At 35.3% G+C, this 12,700-nt stretch overlaps 1 long non-coding RNA gene across 1 annotated transcript; it reads left to right on the forward strand.

Moving 5' to 3' along the window:
• The first annotated feature begins 775 nt into the window (after positions 1 to 775).
• Positions 776 to 5,147, forward strand: LOC107771284 (uncharacterized). The gene is made up of 3 exons (XR_001644788.2): positions 776 to 912; positions 1,072 to 1,361; positions 4,887 to 5,147. It is a non-coding gene; the product is annotated as an uncharacterized LOC107771284 (long non-coding RNA).
• Positions 5,148 to 12,700: the final 7,553 nt, after the last annotated feature.

The following is a 12,700-nucleotide window of genomic DNA, read 5'->3' on the forward strand; positions in this document are numbered from 1 at the left end:
TTTATATCTGGCAATCGTTGCCATGCACCAATTGTTTCAACTCGTGCAATATTGGGGCCGTGCTAAGCGAGGGCCATCACCACCTAGTAACTTTAAATGAGGTATCATAGGTGAAACATGATAATCCGGTATAGTTTATAGTTATCCAACAAGATAGCTAGGTAGGATAAAGCATGAAATCCTAATGTTTTGTTATAACTTGCTTGCTATCGTTTTTATCGGATGTCCCCGAAGGCACTGCTTGCTATCCTTCTGGAATGCTTTTTCCCTCTTTTGTTTGTAATTTTAAAATTATGACAACCTTGTATAGTTTGTGTGTTATGCAACATAATAGCTACTTAAGTTGAATAGAATATGAAATCCTACCAATTTGTCATGCATGACGTAGTTTACCCATTTTGGTTGCTCTTGTCACCATCTTTGCCGTGCAACCTAATTAGAGTAGTAAGTCCTAATTATTTTATTAAATGCGCATCTATATATATTAGGGTCATTTCAGTAATATTATTAGTTCCAGTGATAAAATTTCATGATCAACCCCCAAAAATCACTTTTGTGTCAATCACCCATATTTTGTGACCAGGAAAAAAAGGAAAAATGATATTGTATAACCGCTTTCAAAAGAGCAGCTGAGTGTGTGTGTATATATATATATATATATATATATATATATATATATATATAGTATATAATATACAAAAAAATTATAATTTTTATACATTTTTTGGACTATCGAATAAATAATTTCTGCGGCGTTAAAAGTGGAAAAAACCCGAAACAAAATGGTTGCCGAGCCTTGTTAGCCCATTGACCCGATACAGTTTTAGTCCTTTGCTCCGATTGACTGCAGCAGGCAGCAGCATTCATTTCCAAATCACATTCGCAAATCCTCTCAATCAACGACCAGCAAAGGTAAGTTCGTATCTTCCACATGTTTCACTTGTACTAAAATTCGATCCCCTAAAATGGAGTTACGAATCTCAGATTTCTAAGTTGAATTACCTAGGGTTTTCTTTTTCCTCTTTGGAATTAATTAGACGCAAATTTTGTTTTTGCTGGCATAATTCTCAGGATAAAAATGGGATTCATAATGGAATTTGCGGAGAACTTGATATTGAGATTAATGGAGGATCCGAAGGAGAGAGATCGCAAGTTTCGGGAACACGTTTACGCAACAAAGGAGAGGTGCAGCAAGACTAGAGAGATGTGGAGTTATCCGCTGCGTCCTTATGGTTTCTGGACATTTGATCGGCACAATGCTCAGAACTTCTGGGACCCACAGATCAGCCAAGTCCCCGGCCGCCGCGATCCTTATGATGACCTCCTTCAGGACGGCGCCTCTACTTCCAAATGACTTTTTGGTGAGTAGTAAATTTAAGATATGATTGTAGCTTTTGCTGGAGATTCTTCATTTTTTTTCTGTAATGGCTTAAGGAGGAGAAAAATTGAGGCTTATGTTATAGAATTATTGTGATTGAGAAAGTTTAAAATTGTTTTTGGCTGAATACATATGCGGCCCCTTAAACTTGCCTTGAGTTTTCATTTAGACACTGAATTAAGAATTGTATCTATTGAACACCTAAACTCGAGCCATATTATACCTATTACGCACACATTGCTGACATGGCACAATGTGTGTGAAACACCAAATGTGACCGCGTGAGACAATTTTCTTTAACATTTTTTTTTCATCTTACATTCTTTTCTCGCTAGTTTTGTGAAAAACGTTAGTGATTTATTTTTGTTTTTCTTTCTTCTTTGTGCTTGAGAGGTGCAAAACCTTGAAAGTACATAGGCAAAGACTCTCAAATATAGATGGCACCTAATTTTACACTGTGTCGCCTACTTATTCGCTTGTTTTACCATGTCATAGTGTTTGAAAGTCACGCACTTCATTTTTTGGAAGATTGTCCAGTGAGGTGTCTAATAGGTACAATTTGGCTCAAGTTCAGCTGTTCAATAAGTACAACCCCTAGGTCAAGTGTCTAAATGAAAAATTCAGGCAAGTTTAAGGGGTCGTACATGTCAGCCACTATTTTTTTTATTTGAAAATTTGTATGTTACTTCTTTGTGGTAATGCTTGTTTGGTTTGGATTATAAGAGGTTTACTTATTAGACATGTGATGCATCTGCTTGGGTATTAGTCGAACCCGTCTCTTCATAATATAAACCAATGAGAATATCAAATGAATCCCTAGTTCTCTTTTCTTTTTTCATTGATAAAGTCAGTCTTTTTTTCTTTTTGATCTGTTAGCTTATGGTAATTCCCCTAATTAGACCAGCAAGGGCTTGCTATATCCATTGTTTGAGCTCAGCTGCTACTAAACCGAGAGCCTTGAGCATCATACAAGGCATGCTGTAGGAGTGGTTGTAGGATTATAATAAGTCAATGTACGCTCTCTGATACCAGCTTTGACTCTACCACTTGCTTTAGTCTCTATTTGTGGTATCATAAATCCCTCGCAACAAATCTTGAATCATGAATTCCCACAAGAAGAAGGTCAACTGGACACTGCGGGCGTTTGTGAAACTTTTTGCAGTTACCGTTCACTAAATTATACCTAAATTTTTTGAGTTCATTCTGTTCTATTTTGGTTTTTGTTTCTTTTAGATACAAGTTCCCACTATAGAGACTGGAGGATCATGCTGCAGTTTACTGTATTCTAACAGTTGAAAGCAACCTCTTTATTTTGGTATCCTGTAACAAAAACTGCTTGTATCGTTTTCTGTAGTACAGATGTGTCTATTCCTCTAGAGCTTGATTAGTTTTTACTCTGATGCACTAGCGAGATACTTTCAAGTTTGATCATTCCCACATTGAAGATTCTAAACCACTGGTATTGTGAAAATATATGAACATCTTTGTCAATTTATATTGTGACCTGCCATGGACTCGAATATGGGCAAAGAAGAGCGCGCAGTCTGACTGTTACCCGTTCATGCCTGGAAATGCTTGTACTTAGCTTCCTTCTGCCCATTAAATTGGTATGAGGATAGTACTAAGTGCTAACTGTTGTACGACAGACAAAGTACTCCTTTAGTTTATTTTGTTAATGATTACTCCTACTAGATTTTACCTAAAACATTAGGAACTTATCTACTAGTTTACAGGTATAGAACCATGATAATAGGAATTATTAAAAGGGCTTAGGGAGACCTAAAATCATGGAAATAAGCTTTCCTCAAAAGATCTATAATTTGTGGGAATTCATGCACATCTAGCGAAAAATGTACCATTAAGGTTTAGTCATGTTAGTACTCTTAGGTCCAGTTTTTGTTAGTTCTTTAATTTTTTGAGAAAAGGGTCAAATATGCCCCTGAACCATGAGAAATGGTCTATATATGCCATCCTTCAGTAATTGGGGTCAATCATGCCTTCACTGTTAAAAAAAATGCCACATATATGCCCTTACTGACGGTTGATAACTAAAAAATGATTAATCTCTAATTAGTCCACGTGTCCAATATGTAGCTTAAAATTAAAGAAAGGAAGGAGGTTGGAGGCACTCAGCGGGGGTTTGTCAACAGTGCTGCTTCACCATTTCACCACCAACATAATGCTGCTGGATATGCATCAGCAGTTGCAAATTCAAGAACTCCCATCATACCTGACAATTTTCACTGGGAACCTCTTAGAGGTTTTTAGAGTAAATATTGAACAACCCCCATTTTATCTCTCCATGTTTTAGTTCTTCAAAGGCATGGCCTTTCTTGATGAGTTGGTGCTACAAAATTTAAATCTGAAACTACAGAAACATCTGATTGGCTAAAATATTCATCTTCCATTAGTGCTGGCATGTTAAGATCAATGAACCCATTTGCTCTCTTAGAAGAATTTGAGTCCATTAAACTACCATTGCACCACCTCCTCTGCCACCAGCACTACTGCCATCACCTCTCATTCTTTGTCTGCTCCCGCCACCACTATTAGCCATCAAATACCTGAAGCATTTCCACTCCTCTTGCTGGTTCCTTCTCCGGCTAGAACCCAAGTCACATGAAAAACAACCTGGATATTTCTTCACCTCTAAGTTATCACCGAGTCAGACTCAACCCATTTCCTTCTTGACCAAGGACGTTTTTGGATATCCCAAGAATGGACCTTTTTAGGTTTCCTTTGTTGAAGGAAGAGGTGTGTCATTAAGCTCGATTTCCTGAGTAGAGTGAGTTTGAAATATATTAATTGCTTCAATATACTCAAATAAATGCTTGAATGGGGGATTCTAACCTCTGAGGGAAAACTAAAGACTCTTTTTGGATTAAAATAGAAATCACAAGGGACAGTAAAAGGAATAATCTTTAGTTGTTGAGGACGTTGCTTTTGGATTAGTTAGTCCTTATTTGATCTGGGTTCTATTTCTTTTCGCTAACTGCTGCAGATTCCTAGGCCTTAGCACTTTTGTTTCAAGGTGGAGAAGAAGGGAGGCGGAGGAGAAGGCGGGTGGTGGAAAGGGGAAGCCATTGATGGTACTGATCAGATTAGTATTAAGCCATGTGGCTATTGTGGATACTAATCAAATTAATTAGAAATTAATCAATTTTTATAGTAATTAACTGCAACTATTGATGGATAGCATATCTAGACCATTACGTGTAGTTCAGTGGCATATTTTTCCATGTTCCCTAAATTTTTTGGCTGTGTATGTCAATAGCGAATGTAGAGAACCTTAGTATTAGAGACCTCAAATTATTGAATATTGGAAAGAAACGAGTCCGTATGGGGCGTAACGGCAGTGAAGATTTATGGCAAACCCACTTCATCCAAAAAAAAAAGGAGGATTTATGGCAAACCCAAAGATGTTGCTACTGAGGCATTGTTTTTGTATTAAATTGTGATTGACAACACTATAAGAACATTGAAGTTCAAGTCTTGGTTTTACTTGCAGGATAGCCAGGAGAGGTCAGCAAAGGAGCTCTTTTACCGTACTTGGTGATCCAGATTGTTTCTAATGTGTATTATCTGGTTTCTAAACATTCTCCATGCTCAACTAGTGGAACAATTGAATAAATCACGACATTATCAATGATGTCAAAGGTACCTTGTTTTCATAAGGATATTTAGCTTTTGTTTAAAATTTGCATTTGAATGATCGAATCCTTAATTTCATGAATCTATGAGGCTGTGTTATTTGCCTTGGTTCTGCTTATCTCATGATGTTAAAGTTGAAGGTGTGCACTAATTGAAAGAAGCTACAAGATTGGGTGCAAATGCCATTTGGTTATGTTATTCGTAGACTTATTTTGCACGAAGTGTTTAGCTTCAGGACTGAGACGACCTGTTATGTTTGACGGACATCGTCAAACTTATCAGTAGTAAACTTAGTACTTGAAGAATGTAAGAGTGGTCTTGAAGGTTAGAATTCAAAGCTTTATTTTGTAGAGGGAAAATCAATGAAGCTTGCTATAGATGATGGACGATGGTGCTGAAAATCTTCCATCCTGTAACAACTACTTTAAGGTAAAGAATAACACAAAGTTAAAGACTATAGATGAGGATAAAACATGCTTACGTTATTTGCAATGGTAATACATCTCAGTGCTCTAGCTACCAGATGCTGGGTACATAAACTAGCCCTAATCTATGAAATAAGTGGCAGGCATTAATTACTTTGCAACTAAACTGTAATAAGTTGAAATTGCACAAAAACACCCATAATGCAGATGCTTCTATTGCGTGGAAGGTGTAAATGCGCATTTACAAATTTGTTTAACCCAAAAAATAATTTTCAAGGTCAAAGCAATTAATTTTATATATGATGGGCCACAAGCAACCGATTCGATCCGAAAGATATAAATTTTCGTTAATACAACGTGATAGAGAAGAGGATAATAAATTCAATGACAACATGAATCAGACGTTTGGTTGAAGGACTAGAAGTTCTTGAACTTAAGAAAAGTTCAACTTGTGGTTTGATCTTTGATTCTTAGATGTAATGATCCCATCTGTAGTTGGAGGCCTTGGATATGTCCGATAGTATTGACGGACTTGTTGGCATGATTGGAGGGGGTCCTGGATGGCTCAAGTGAGTCTTGGACCACCCGGAGCATGTTTGTGATGGCTGATTTCTGCTGGTGTTTGGTGTTCATCACGTTCGCGAGGGGAGTCTCGCCTTCGTGATGAAGGAGTTGGGCTGGAGGTCGTTTGTTCTTCGCGTTCACTCTAGGTGAATCGCGTTTGCGAAAGCCTGGGGCAGTGGTACTAAAAACAAAGTAGATAAAATGTTGTCATACATAGCAGATTTGTGCAACTACAAGATTGCCTGTTTGGTGAGAGACATGAAACAACTACTCCAATGATTCTCTTGTACGTGTCCCTTAAGAAAAATTAATTAGGATGAAATTTTGACTACTTTACCCTTATTTGTCTTAATATTTAATTTTTTTTCATTGTTATTTGAACAAAGTTATTTATAATTGAGGTGTTTGTAATCTTCAAGGATAATTATTACTACTAAAAGTAAAAAGGAAAAAAAGGTAATCAATTTTGTCTTGAACTTCTAAAGTGACAAATAATTCGAGATAACTATTTTTCGTAACAACGACTGATAATATGAGACGAGGGAGTATAATTCAATGAGTTTTTATAACTCTCTGCGCACTGATGAAAGCTAGAAATGGTCATAACAAATAGCAATGGACCCTTTTGCTTGAACCAGCAGTATTGCAGTAGGACCTAAATGAGAAATTTACCCAAAATACAACCTATTAAATACCTATTTAAATAAGTCACAATTAATTTTAAAAAATTACATATCATACAACTTATTTTAAAACATACAACTATTTATATTTATAATATATCTCTCTTGAGATTCTCTTACCTAAAATGTATCCTTGTATATCTCTCTTGAGATTCTCTTACCCAACTACATATGTGCTCCTTTTTCTTTTTCAAAATTTTTCCTGTTCTCTCTCTTCTAGTTGTGTATATGATTATAGTATATTTGATATACCATTACTATATGTAAAAACCTATATTGCATATTTCAAATAAATATAATATATCAATATACTCAAATACACAAATATTATACCAGTATGCTAATATCTTATTAATCAATGATATATTAATTATTACATATTTAGTATCGATGAATATATATTTCATATATTTTTAACATATATGCAGTATACTATATACATATACTTAATTTTTAAACTTTCCTAGTAAGTCTATGTAAGTAATATATTTTAAATATATACAGTATACTATATACATGTGCTGCTCAAGTAGATCAATTGGTATATTAACTATTATTTATTAGAGTACATACAAAAATGGAATAAGTCGATTAAGTTTTTGGTCTGTAGCAGCTTATTAATATTCTTTATGACCCAAATGCTATTTTTTTTCTTTTACCCTACAAAAAAGTATGATACATTATGTTGCCTTTTTTCTTTTTACTCCCAATAGAATAGAATCATAGATCTAATTTTGTTGGGAAAAAATATCCCAAGATAAAGAAGGAATCTGAAAGAATGAAAACATATCAAAATAGAGTACCTATCGTTGCCAAGGAATGATGATTGGTTCATAATCACCATTTAACGAAATGGAGGATTTTTAGGGATAATTAAATATGCTTCATAGTCAATTTCCTTATTTACCGGGAAGGTACCACACTTGAAAAATATCTTCTTTATTTATGATTATGTTGTAGAATATGTTATTTATTTAACAGTTGTAGATTATGAAATATTTTATGATTTCATATGTAATTATGAAAATTCCCCGACTTAAATCCCATTCAAGAAATACTGCTCTAATTAATAGTGTAGGAAAATTGGGTCCACCCATAAGGGGTGCTTTAAGGCCCAATAGAGTTATTAGTTAATCCTAATATTCTCTATATAAGTACACTTAGTGTGTACATTAAAGTATATACTCTGCAGTATTTTTCTACGCTTTTCTCTGGTTTAGACTGTGGAATTAGGGGTTGCTCCAACACACCGTGACAACCACCACCGACCAATGATTTCAGTCGCGGTTCAATTCGTTTTCGCTTCCGCTTCACGAAGAACAAATAAGTTCTCGTTTTACGATTTACACGCTATCTAATGTGTTTAGATTAACGTGTTCCTTCATTGGTATCAGAGCAGTAGGCTAGTTTTCTGGTCCGAAATATATATTAGAATAGTTCTATTACTCTATGTAAATATAGAACTATGTCTGCCACGCAATTGAAAATAATAATAATGTTAGCTGTATATAGTGGTATCTAGAATTAAGTGTTTATTCATATCAAATTTTCTGTGCAACTGGAACAAGTTAATCAATTTAACTTTTTAATGATTTTTTATTAATTTGATCTGAATTCGTTTTTAAGAATCTTATTAATAAAATAAAATAAAATCAGTGTTCATTAAGTTTTATCAATTACTGTATGTAATTGAAATAGTATATCAGTATTCAACACTGACTTGAAACAATCTGGAATTTTATTCGAAATTTTTTTTACAAAAAAAAAAGAGAAAAAAGCAAAGAGATCAGTTTTTTTTGTTGTCTCGATCTGCCACCGCCTTGTAGTAGCCGGAATACTGCCGCCGTCGGATTACCGCCGCCGTCGCTGGTGGTGGATATCCACATTTTTTTTTTTGTTTTTCATCCACTAAAAAGAAGAAGAAGGCTAGAGAGGCTTTGGCTTCCCCCTTCTCTGAGAATAAACAAAAAAAAAGGGCGGGGGGGTTGAAGCTTGGTGCTTCAATGAAGAGTGGCGACTAAAAGAGTTGGAGAAAAAGTGGAGAAGAAACTTAGGGTTTTTCTCTCCTTAAAATCTGATTAATCTGTTAAAATAAGCCTAAAAATATTTTTTTTTCTGGTGGCTTCAATTTAATAGCTTCTTATTTTTCTTGATGGGCTAAAGGCCTACTTAGAGTTGATTAAAAGGGAAGAATTAACCTTTAATTGGGCTTGGAGTTGATGTACTTCTTTTAAAAAGAGGCAGATTTATAACCTTGGGCTAAATGCCCATTATATATAATCTCTTTAGTTTTTACTATGGGCTAATGGCCTAATTAAATACTACCAAGAGAATTTTATTTTTTATTAATAAATTTCAGATTATAAAATTAGTCATATGGACTTAATTTTTAGAATATAAATTTAGTATTTGTATTCTTTTAATGAAACTATAATTGTTTTATTATCCCAATTGCTTGTAATGTTAATTTGTTTAACATGCTTTAAAATGTTAATTTATTTAACATTATAATTATTTGTTAATTTGTTTAACATGCTTTAAAATGTTAATTTATTTAACATGCTTGAAATGTTAATTGTTTTAACATTACTTTGGTTAATTAGTTTAACACATGCTTTATGTTAATTAATTTAGCATGAAATCAATATTAATTAGTTTAATATTAACAATACTTGTTAATTTGTTCAACATGTATAATATGTTAATTAGTTTAACATTAAAGTAAAATTTTATGTGAATTTGTATAGCATGTAATGAATGTTAATTAGTTTGACACTAATTTTATTTACATGCTAATATAAGTTATTTTTTAACTTATAATCCACGTGGAATTGTAAAATCATGATAGATAATTATGTTGTCTTAAACATGATTAAGACACTTAGCTAGATAATTGAATAGGTTAATTTTCAGCATATTTTAATTCTTGGACGATGATTGGGAACATAGTGAATTTTCGACTCCATAATTAATATATGTGTTTATTAACCTAATCAATTAATGCTTAGTGTCATAATATGTATGTATGTAGAACATCGTGCCTTGCGTTATTTTTTTACATGATCCTCATTTTAATTTTTATTTTGTTAAAGAATGACTACTGCTTCGAAAAACATTGTTGCTGAGCTCAACAAAGGGTTGAAACTCAATGGTGACAATTATGAAACCTGGAGCTTGAAAGTCCAGTATGTGCTAGAGGAGCAAGAGGCTCTGGAGGCCATCAACAATGTCATGAATGAGCCTGAGGAAGGTAACACTGCTCAGCATAGGCGTGAGCGTGAAGCCTATGACAGTTGGAAGAAAAAGAACTCCATTGCTCGCATTACGTTGTTGAGCACCTTAGATGATGACATTCTAAGAGAGTTTAAGGATCACCAAAGAGCTATGGATCTTTGGAATGCTTTGAGGAAAAGGTTTGGTACCTGTTCCACTGCAAGGCTGAGATCCTTAACGATCAAATTTGACTCATATAAGAAACGCCCAGAACATTCAATGAAAACACATTTGAGGCAAATGACAAATATGATCGGGGAGTTGAAAGATGTTGGTCATGTGTTGACTAATGAACAACAAATTCAAGCTGTCATACGTTCTTTACCTAGTTCTTGGGATCATATGAAAATGCATTTGACCCATAATGAGATAATCACAACTCTGGAAGATGTCCGGAGACACCTTAAGTTAGAGGAGGAACGATTTGAGGCTGCAAAGTCAATAGCTGAGTTGCACATGGCAACAATCTCCAAAATCAAGAGTGATTCAAAGAAAAAAAACTGGGGAAAAAAGAGAGGGCCACCTCAAGTTCAGCCTGCTAAAAGAGCAAAGACTGAAAAAGGCAAGAACAGACGTCCCAAACCTATGAAAGTTGCTAAAGTGAAATGCTATAATTGTGACAAGAAGGGTCATTATGCTAGAGATTGCTCTGAGCCTCCTAGAAAGGTATTTCACGATGCTCGAATTAGTGAACTTTGTGTTTCTAGTTCTGTTTTTCTAGCTGAATCTAATCCTTTGTGGATTGTAGACTCAGGAGCAACGAACCACATAGCCTGGGAACGCAGTGCCTTTGTTGAATTTCGGCGAGTTCCACGTGGAGCAAAGTGGATATATGTAGGCAACAACAATAAAGTTGTTGTTGAAGGGATCAGTACATGCAAGTTAGTCCTGCGTGGTGGTCGAGACCTAATACTACACGATGTTCTCTTTGCACCAACAATTCGCCGGAATGTTATTTCAGTTTCAGTTTTGCTTAAGTTAGGATTTGACTTGTTTTGTCATGGCAATTCTGCCAAGTTGACTTTTGGTTCAACTTTATTTGGTTTTGGTCATGTGACCGGAGGTTTAATTATTATGGATTTGGATTATGATTCATTTAATAATAATGCTAGTTTTTCTATGTTTGTTTCTTCACATAAATATGATAGTGATGTAAACATATGGCATGCTAGACTTGGTCATATTGGCCAAGAAAGAATGCAAAGGTTAGCAAAACTAGGTTTGCTTTCTAGCATTAAACATGAGGAATTGTCCACTTGTAAAAATTGTCTAGCTGAAAAATCTGCAAGAAAACCTTTTGGTCAGGCGACTAGAGCCGAATATCCTTTGCAATTAGTCCATTCGGACATCTGTGGACCTATGAATGTTAGGGCTAGGCATGGAGCAAATTATTTCATCACATTTATTGATGACTTTACCCGTTTCAGTTATGTTTATTTGATTTCCCACAAATCAGAAGCAATAAGTTGCTTCAAAAGCTATATGAGCTTAGTGAAAAATCAATTAGACAAGAAGATAAAAGCTCTTCGAACTGATCGTGGTCGTGAATATTTATCAACTCAGTTTAATAATTTATGTGATGAAAAGGGAATAGTTCATCAGTTGATTATCCCAAATACTCCACAACAAAATGGTATTGCGGAGAGAAGAAACAGAACACTCCTAAAAATGGTTAGGTCAATGATGGCACAAGCCAACCTCCCAATTAGTTACTGGGGTGATGCGTTGCTAACTTCTACCTTTGTACTTAACCGAGTGCCAACAAAATCAGTTACCACCACTCCATATGAGTTATGGACTGGAAGACAACCCGACCTAAGTGTATTAAGACCTTGGGGTTGTGCTGCCTATACACATGATTCCTCTCACAAATATGGCAAATTGGGCCCGAGGGGAAAGAAAAGTATCTTTATAAGATACTCTGAAACCTCAAAGGTTTATGTGTTTATAGGTCAACAAGACAGTGGGAGTGTAACCGAGTTTGAATCACGAGATGTCACATTCTTAGAGGATGAGTTCCCTAAGAAGGGAGAGGTAGGTCAAGACCTAACCTTATTTGAGATAATGGATCAAGAAGTACAAGGATCACTTAATTCGAGTAGGAGAATTTTAGAAAATGGTGAATTAGTTTCTCATCAAAGACCTCCTTCACCATCAGATGCGAATGAGAGTAATCCCTCTACTTTTAGTGGAAGTGACCAAATGGATCTTGTTCCAAGTGGGAGCGAGATGGTCACAGATCTTGTTCCAAGTGGGAGCAGGATGAATGATCTTGATCCGAGTGAGAGCAACATTGATCCAAATGGGAACAATGATGAATCACAAGTAAAACGTGGTTCTTGTAAAAAGATTCCCCGTCGACGATTTGATATTGAAGGCGGAGAACTATTTATGATGCTCCTACAAGAAGAAAATGAGCCTAAAAATGTAAAAGAGTCTCTCTCATGCCCTTCTAAGGATAAATGGACAAAAGCAATGGAAGATGAATTGGAGTCTATGAGAGTCAACAAAGTTTGGGAACTAGTTGACCTCCCTGAAGGACGCAAAGCAATTGGGAGCAAATGGGTTCTCAAAATTAAGCTCAAGGCTGATGACACAGTTGAGAGATTTAAGGCTCGACTGGTGGCGAAAGGGTATACACAGTAGAAAGGAATAGACTACGAAGAGACTTTCTCGCCTGCTATACGATTTACCTCTGTTCGCCTGGTTCTAGCTATTGTTGCAAG

The sequence above is a fragment of the Nicotiana tabacum genome, chromosome 20 (assembly GCF_000715075.1).
Source record: "Nicotiana tabacum cultivar K326 chromosome 20, ASM71507v2, whole genome shotgun sequence".
Classification (NCBI taxonomy): Eukaryota; Viridiplantae; Streptophyta; class Magnoliopsida; order Solanales; family Solanaceae; genus Nicotiana; species Nicotiana tabacum.